At 39.8% G+C, this 7,998-nt stretch overlaps 1 protein-coding gene across 7 annotated transcripts in view; it reads left to right on the top strand.

Moving 5' to 3' along the window:
• The first annotated feature begins 1,140 nt into the window (after positions 1 to 1,140).
• Positions 1,141 to 7,998, top strand: part of ENOX1 (ecto-NOX disulfide-thiol exchanger 1) — a 289,993-nt gene continuing 283,135 nt past the window's right edge. For all 7 annotated transcript variants that reach the window (XM_017733589.1, XM_017733588.1, XM_017733579.1 and 4 more), the window contains exon 1: positions 1,141 to 1,218. The gene's annotated coding sequence lies outside the window, so the exon portion shown is untranslated. The remainder of the gene's footprint in view (positions 1,219 to 7,998) is intronic.

Genomic DNA, 7,998 nt, shown 5'->3' with positions numbered 1-7,998 from the left:
GGCTGAGCCTTTGGAGAAGAAAATGCCTGCTCTTCAGCTGGGACACATAGGTGCTACCAGCCAGGTGACCATTGATGCGTAGTGGGCATGGGTGCCAGTAGCACAGCTGTTGTGGAAAGCTCAGGAAAAACTCTATGGGAAAAAAAAGAGAGAAGACATTTTCTAATATAGGGTCTTAATTGTATTTAAGAGCTGTGGCTGTGTGGCAGTCCTGTGTGAAATGGTGTTTCTTGTTGCAAAATGCAAAGTTGCCAATAGTGCCACAGAAATACTCAATAGAGCATGTACTCATGATGGTGATTATCCAGCACAGAGGTCAGACCAAGTGCATTTGGACTCGTGAACTTACTTCCATTTTTTTGTTTTCCTTTTTTTTTTTTCTCCTTTTTGTCTTTCCTTAGTCTGCTGAGCCTGTTTCTTTCTACTGCTGCATCTTCTTCCTTTTTGCATTGTTAAGCACATCGGATTTAACAAATGCGTTATACTCAGGGTCACTGTGTGAGAATCACCAGGAAAATTTGCAGAGACTCTGGGACTAATTGCGATTAGGTGTTATATGTATCCTTACAAGAATGTACATCCAGAATTTCACACCTGTAACAGAACTGTAATGTTCAGCATTTTTGGACGTTAAAGAAATGATGCACTTAAGCATGCCCTTGATTTTTCATGTGGTTTCCCTATTCATGTCACTGTTTTGCTGCAAGCTAAAGGCACAATAGCTTAAAGGTACATAAGGATGCGTGTGGTTTCCTAAATCATTTATATTTTCTGATATGCCACCGGCAGTTTTTCATACTCAATATATTGGTTTTGATTTTTCATTGCAAATAATTGCAGCAAAATTGCTATTTGAAAAATTTGGGTTTTTTTCAGAATTTTCTATTAATTTTGAACTCATGTGTAGAAGTTGCTTAAGAATCTATACAATATCATATATCTTAAATGTAATGTGCTATAAATTACCCTACCATCATTGTTATCCCCTTCAACACTTCTCATGTGATGCACAGCTTCAGAAGGACTAGCTCATAGACTTACTTCTAAGTAGTAATTTTGCAGAATATTTTTTTTCATTTTATATGCTCAAGCCATATACTTTTAATGACTTTAAATATACATACATAATCTTTTTTATCAGATCTTGGATTCTGAACTTGAAGCAATTCTTCAAGACTATATGCTTCCTGAAACTCGAAAACTATCTGCAATAAATAGGTATGTGTAATGGATACATTCATGCTTTGTATTGTATGGTTTGGAGCATGTGAGTTTTGTTGACAGTTTAATGCTGAGCTTCTTACAGCTCTTGATAAATCTTAGTTGCTGTGAATGGGACAGTGTGAGGGACCTTTGCAAGGTGAATTTTCAATAACACGTGGTTCTTGTAGGACAGAAATTGGGAAGGGTATGATGTTCACAGTTGCTCAGAGATAAATGTTTAGCCAAACCCACAAACTTAACTTCAGAGTGAACAAAAAGGTGAGTCTCCACAAACAAGTAAGAAGTTTTGAAGATAAAATCAGTGAGAGGAAGTGGCTCTACTCTTGATCCTTCCATACTTGAGGCTGTGCTTTATCTGGCTTTACATCTGTGTTTCCTTTGGGGTTTTTTTGCAACTGTTGAAGGTAGTAAATGTATGAATATAACTAAATATGGGAAGAAAACGGCCATAAAGGTTGAAAACTTGGGTACATTGAAATTCCTGGAAATTTTCTTCTTAGGTGTTTCAATGAAGCTCTCGTCTCACTTCAGTCATTTACAGAAAATATTCAGGCAATTTCAGAAATACATTCTTGCATATAACAAAGGAATTTTCAGGTGATTTTTTTTTTAAAGTCAGGTCACACTTTATGGTTCTTGAAGCTCTGCTGAACTCCTAGCAAGGGAGAAAGATAAATGAGAGAGGATTTAGAAGTTCTTATTCTTTCCAAAGAGTTCGTAGACCTAGACAGTTTTTTTGAGACTCTGTTTGAAGGAGTGAAAGGTTTCTTGAATACATGGATGTAACAGTTGGACTTACCTTGATCTGTATGAGAAACTTTGAAGAGATTTACAAATAAGGAGAGGTTAAATGGTTATGCATGAAATTCACAAAAGTGGATTTTTGCACTAAGTTGCTTATTCTGTAAGAATTAGAATGCAACATAACTTTGTAGTGTGCTTCACCTGTAGGTCCCAAGATATTTAACAAAAGCTGAAGAAAAACCATTGTCTTCAATTTATGTATCCAGGTACCTGCCTGGATCACTTAATATCCTAGAACATCCTGGATGTTCAGATCTGTGTCCAGGCCTGTCAGAGCATCCTGTGTCTAATCATCGTTTCAGAGTGTGTGCCAGAGATCAAGGTTTCCAATGTTTACATTTTCCTGATATTATTCATATCTATTGATATGCCCTTACTGCTCCCCTTTGTGATACATTTCTTTGCTCTCATTTGTTCTGGTTTGTTTTCTACTTTGCTTTCTTATTTTGCTTTCTCATGTTTTCTCCTCTTAATTCATTTGCAGTCTCTGGAGACTGGCTGCAGTGGGACCTTACACAAGGAGGAGTTTCAGGAAAAAATAGTGTAGCAGAATGAGCTTCCCTTTTACTGCCTCTCTAGAGAGCCTACTGTAAAAGGCAACTTGCTGTCATTCCTGTAAATTTTCTTTTGCAGCCAGCTCTGCTGGGTGTCCCCTTTGTGCCCTGTGAACATCTGTGTTGCAGCTTATGTCTGAACCCAACTGGAGAACAAATGTGTGAACCTGCTTCTTATTTTGAGCAGAAGGCTGCTGCTATTAGTAGGGCACGTGGCCTTGGTTCACCTGCGACTTCTTAATCCCCAGCTGGGAGCGGACCAGCCGTCTGGCTTCTCCTCTCCTGCCAGCCGTGCCCTTGTCTGTGGGGCAGCAAGTTTACCTGCTTTCCTCCAGACTCTGCCGAGTGCCTGTCGGTTTTCAGCATTCCTTTTCTCCCTGAATTTTCCCCAAGGTATCAGGCAGAAAGGAGCGAGCACTGCAGGACTTTGGTGACATAGCTTACTTTCTGCTGCTCCTGGAAGCTTCTCCTTGCATGCACACAGTCATGCAGGCACCACCCTTCTGCACAAGGAAGAAATCTTTAAGCCCTGAAGTATTCAGGCTCCAGGGATGCTGGAGCAGAAGAGAAAGCTTCAATTGGTAGGCTGTGTATAGGAGTTCCAGGAAAAGTCGACAATGTTTCTGTGCCAGTTTTGGACACAGCACAAGACAGCTCATTGAGCATAAATTAGGAACTTAACCTCAAACAGACTTGCTTTAAGCGACTTTTTACTTTAAAAGGAAAAAAAAAAGGCTGAAGAAAAGGAAGCAGCAGTGCTGCCCAGTTTGCAAAAGTGCTATCCCACTTGGGCGTGCTCAGGAGTGTTTGAAGAGCATAGGTGATGAACTGTAGTCTTTGTGGCATATGCATGTCTCCAAAAGAAAAAGGAAATCTGTTGTGTCAAGCTGGCTTCAGCTTACGCTCGAAGGGCTGTTGTGACAAGCCTGGAAGGTGCAGAAACTTTTGTGAAAGATCAGGTGTGATAGCAGAGAGTGACTGTAACACTTGGGGGGAGGAAGCTGGAGTATTTGAGGTCAGTCTAAGTTGGCAGCCATCAGCAGGCAAGGGAGAACAGCTGGTTTAGCAAGAGCATGCACCAATTCAACAGCTTCCCTCAGATATTTGTGTTGGAACAACTCAGAATTAGGAAACCTTCCTGGCTGACATTAGCTGAAAAGGCTACTGGACAGCTTTGTTTTCCTTTTGAATAAATGAGCTCCCTTGTGGTAGATGATATGTGAGTTTCAGAGCTTTTCAAGCCAGGTTATAAAAAGTTGGCCCCTTTCTTTCCAAAACTAACCATCAAGGCAGTCCCAATGCACCCCAGACATCTCTGGGTGTGTGAATCCTGTGCAGGCATTGGTCTCCCCTGTTCATTTTGTGAATGTACTTGTTACGGAGGGCAGGGCTGGTCTGGCTGATTGTATGGCTGTAAGTGCTGAACAGCAAAAACTTCTAAACAAAAAAATCTGGTCCTCTTTAAATGTTGGCGGACAGATATCTGTCTTCCATCTGTGGCAGCCTGTGCTAAACAGCAGAAGAACTGCAAAGTTTGTATTCTGAAACCTCAGAGGAATAACTGGCACTCTCCAACTTTTCTTTTTTTTAAAAACTACACACAAATCTGAAACATTAAACACAGAAAGTAACGTTAAATGTGACAAGCAGGCAGAAACTGGGAAGTTCAGCTGGAAAGGTTGTGCATGGAACAAAACCCCGACACAGGGCATGGAGACCCTCAGCACTGCTGCATGGGTGTTGCTGTTGAGTGACAGCAGGCTGCGGTCACCCACTGCGGAGACAGTCCCTCTGCTGTCCCCTGATGTAGGGGCCAGGGCGGTGGCTGGCAGTCTTGAAGGTGTGTATGGCTCACAAGACCCCTCCAGAGGTGCAGAGTGACTTACACCATGTTGAGATGTGACACCTGGAAGGAGGACACTGAATACATACTGTATACCGGCTAAACAAATTAGTCTTCTTTAAAGTAAAAGAAGGCGTTCTGATCAGACAAAGAACTTACAGATACCAATGGTCAGCAAATAGTCTAAATTCTGCATTGAGCTTTCTTGAAAAAAGCTACCAGGAAAAAGTAATGCATGAAACTTCTATTCTGTAACCAGTAGGGAAGTACTTCTCCCTTATCCTACCATGATTTGATAGAAAAGTTTCTCTGGACACATTGCTGGCTTATGTTCAGCTGGCTGTCAACCAGCACCTCCAGGTCCTTTTACCTCAGGCAGCTTTCCAAACCATTTTTCCCAAAGCCTGTAGCATGGGGTTGTTGTGACACAAGAGCAGGACCCAGGACCTGGCTTTGTTGAACCTCATACAATTGTTCTTGGCCCATCAATCCAGCCTGTCCAGATCCCTCAGCAGAGCCTTCCTACCCTCCAGCAGATCAACACTCCTGCCCAACTTGGTGTCCTCTGCAAACTGACTGAGGGTACACTTGATCCCCCTGCCCAGACCATTGATAATGATATTAAGCAGAACTGTTTAATCAATTAAACTGAGATGTTCTGTCTTTTCTTGTTCTTACTTGAAACTGCATCTAAAAAAAACTGTGATGTTTTCAGTGAGCTTGAATCAGCCTCATGGAGCAGCTGGCAAATAAAGCAGGACTGTGCATCAGCCATTATCAACTGGGCAGTAACAATTTGGTTTGGTTAGGGAAAGTGTCAGCTTTTAGCAGTTCCCTGTTCATTTTTAATTTGCTTCCCCATCTAGGCGCACTGTGTTTTTAGTAATATGCACCTCTGCTGTGTTGTCCCTTTTGTTAATCAAAGTTATTTCGCTTTCCTGACTTGGCATGGTGTTGCAGCTGTTTGTCTCGTTTGGCACAGCTAGGGAAATGTGTGTTTATGATAGGTGATTACAAGGACACCACTTTGGTACCTGGGAGCAAATTCTCCTAATTCACTGGAACGGTTGTGGCCTGCTAAACACGCCGGATGCTACCCAGTAACACATGGTGTTAATAATTGAGGATGTCAATAATGTGTGACACAACTGTCAGACTTAAAAAATAAAGCACTAATAAGGAGCTTTGAAATAGTCTTGTTTAAGATTGGTTACTGTTTATAACACCATTAATTCTGAACAGGAGTTTAATTCCAAGTGCAAGAAAATGAAGGAAAGTGAAGGCACTTTTTCTGCTTAAGTGGATTAATGACTTTGAGTATGGAAGAAAGCAGCAGTCCCCTATGTGTGTGTTTTGTCCATGTTACATTACTCACCTATCTGGCTGTCACCTGCAGGGATCATTTCAGTAGACCTCCCAAACCTCCACTGCAGTCACTGCCTGTCACTACATCCTGTGCATGCATGGGGCGTAGATGGTAAGTGTCCAAGTGGGATTTTCAGCTTGAACACTCAAGAAACCAATGCCAACAAGTGAAGAAAATGGATATAATCTGCTGTTGATTCTGTTGTGCTTTTGCTTGAGGAAAATGTTTCCAAATTGGAGAGGCAGGTGCACACTCGTGTGGTGCTCTTTGTGTAGATACTAATGCTGCCTCCCGTGCATCCCGACGAGTCTCCCTGTTCACTGTGCAAGGGTTGGGTCTGGAATCCTACCTGCACAGAAAGTGTGTGGTAGCCAAGAGTAGCTACACACCAACAAAGTATCCTTATTTTGTCAAGAAAAATTACCCAGCACAGAGTATCACAAATTGATCCCAGGAGGGCAGACCTAGAATATAAACTGTAGTACTTTGAATATATGCGTGTTATAATGGTATTGAATGCTTTGCAGCAATTTGTATTGTATTACAGCTGACAAAGTATTTTACCTCCTAATAACTAACTAGTGTAAATAGTGTTGATATTTTCCCCATATTTGTAATTACATTAATTGTTTTGTGTATTAATAACAGTTAAGTGTCAGAGCCCAAGCTGTAGCTGCCAGCAATCCACAAGCAACTCGTTTGCATATTCAAAATACAAAACTGAAGAGTAATTGCCCTTTTTGCTAGTGCATATCACAGCTTAAATTTTACATAGAAAACCCCACTGTTACCTAAATAGTCATGTTCAATATCAAATCTAGTGCTAATAGAATGTCTTTCAGAAATGAAGAGAAAGTGTGCTAACAGATCAGAAGACATTCGATGAAAAGTAAATGAATAGCTCACATTAGCTAGGAATTGTGACTTACTTCCAAATGAAGCTAAGTTTTGAAAAAAGATGTTTCCTGCTGTTGAAAGTAGCATTTTTCAGAGCCAAAACTGGAACATCCATATGCAGTGCAATTTTTTTGTTTTGTAGCGTGAGATAATTGGGCTAACAGAGTGTCACAAAGAAGTATTTGAGGATTGACTAAATTTTTCAAACAGGAGCTATTTTTGTGGAAAATTTCCAGAGAAATAATCATTCTGCATTGCTATCTTGTGGACTTTAGCATTTTTATTCTTAGAGACAAAGCAAATTGAGTTTGCAGGATAAATCTAGCTAAAATTTCATTTGAAGAAAGTAACTTCTTCAGCTTATTGGGGTTTTTTTTGTTTGTTTGTTTGTTTGTTTGTTTTGGGGTTTTTTGGGTTTCTTTGTTTGTTTTTTAATTTTTGTTTTCTTTGTCGTTATGGTGCTTTATTTGTGTTGAACTCCTTGTTGGCGGCCAGCGTTTGATAGAGATGATGGTTTTGAAATTTTGCAAACCACTAGCATTTGTGAGGGCCACAGAGTGAAGAGTCAGTTCCAACTTAATTTTGCAGATGTACACTGAATTATCCAGGGAAGAGCAAAGGTTGATTAAATTCACAAAATAAGGTGATTCATAGTTTTCTAAATATGTCACTCAGCCTAAAATTAACTCAGTTATTTACCAGTCACACACATGCTAATGAATCCTGACAATCTCAATTGACCTGCTGCGATGAACTTTGCTGTCACCTAATATTATTTCCTCTGTATTTTCACTGAAAAGAGTGATTGTAGCATTTATCACACGCAAAACAAAAATGCTTGAGGATTTTATTATTTTTTTAATACTCGCAATTCCAGGGCACTAGTAAATTAATTACATTTAATTAGAGGCACTTCTTTTTTGTGAAAGTGTTTCCTAAAGTTTAAATCCCCCAGAGATTTTACATGTGATAGTGATGAAAGTGACTGCTTCTAAGGCAGCATCAATGATACAATTTGAGAAATAAAGCTGAGCTTATTTTTTCATGCAGAATGTGACAAAATTATAAAACTTTAGGACTAATATGGTAAATAAGATTTATTATTATTTCTAAAATTAGAATCACCTTGGAATGCTATTTTTAGCTGTGTGTTAACAGTAGCTATAAGAAATTTGTAGCCAAAATAATAAATAAGTTTATCTCCTTTCCTACTAAATACAGAAATATATTATTTAAATAAAAATGTGGTCTTTCTGGGTTTGTACTTGAGTTCTGGGTAAATCTCCAAAATTATGAAATGGCCTCTCTCT

The sequence above is a fragment of the Corvus brachyrhynchos genome, unplaced genomic scaffold, assembly GCF_000691975.1.
Source record: "Corvus brachyrhynchos isolate BGI_N302 unplaced genomic scaffold, ASM69197v1 scaffold202, whole genome shotgun sequence".
Lineage (NCBI taxonomy): Eukaryota > Metazoa > Chordata > Aves > Passeriformes > Corvidae > Corvus > Corvus brachyrhynchos.
Note: the sequence above shows the minus strand (reverse complement) of the source record. Positions and strands in the feature narration are given on the sequence as shown.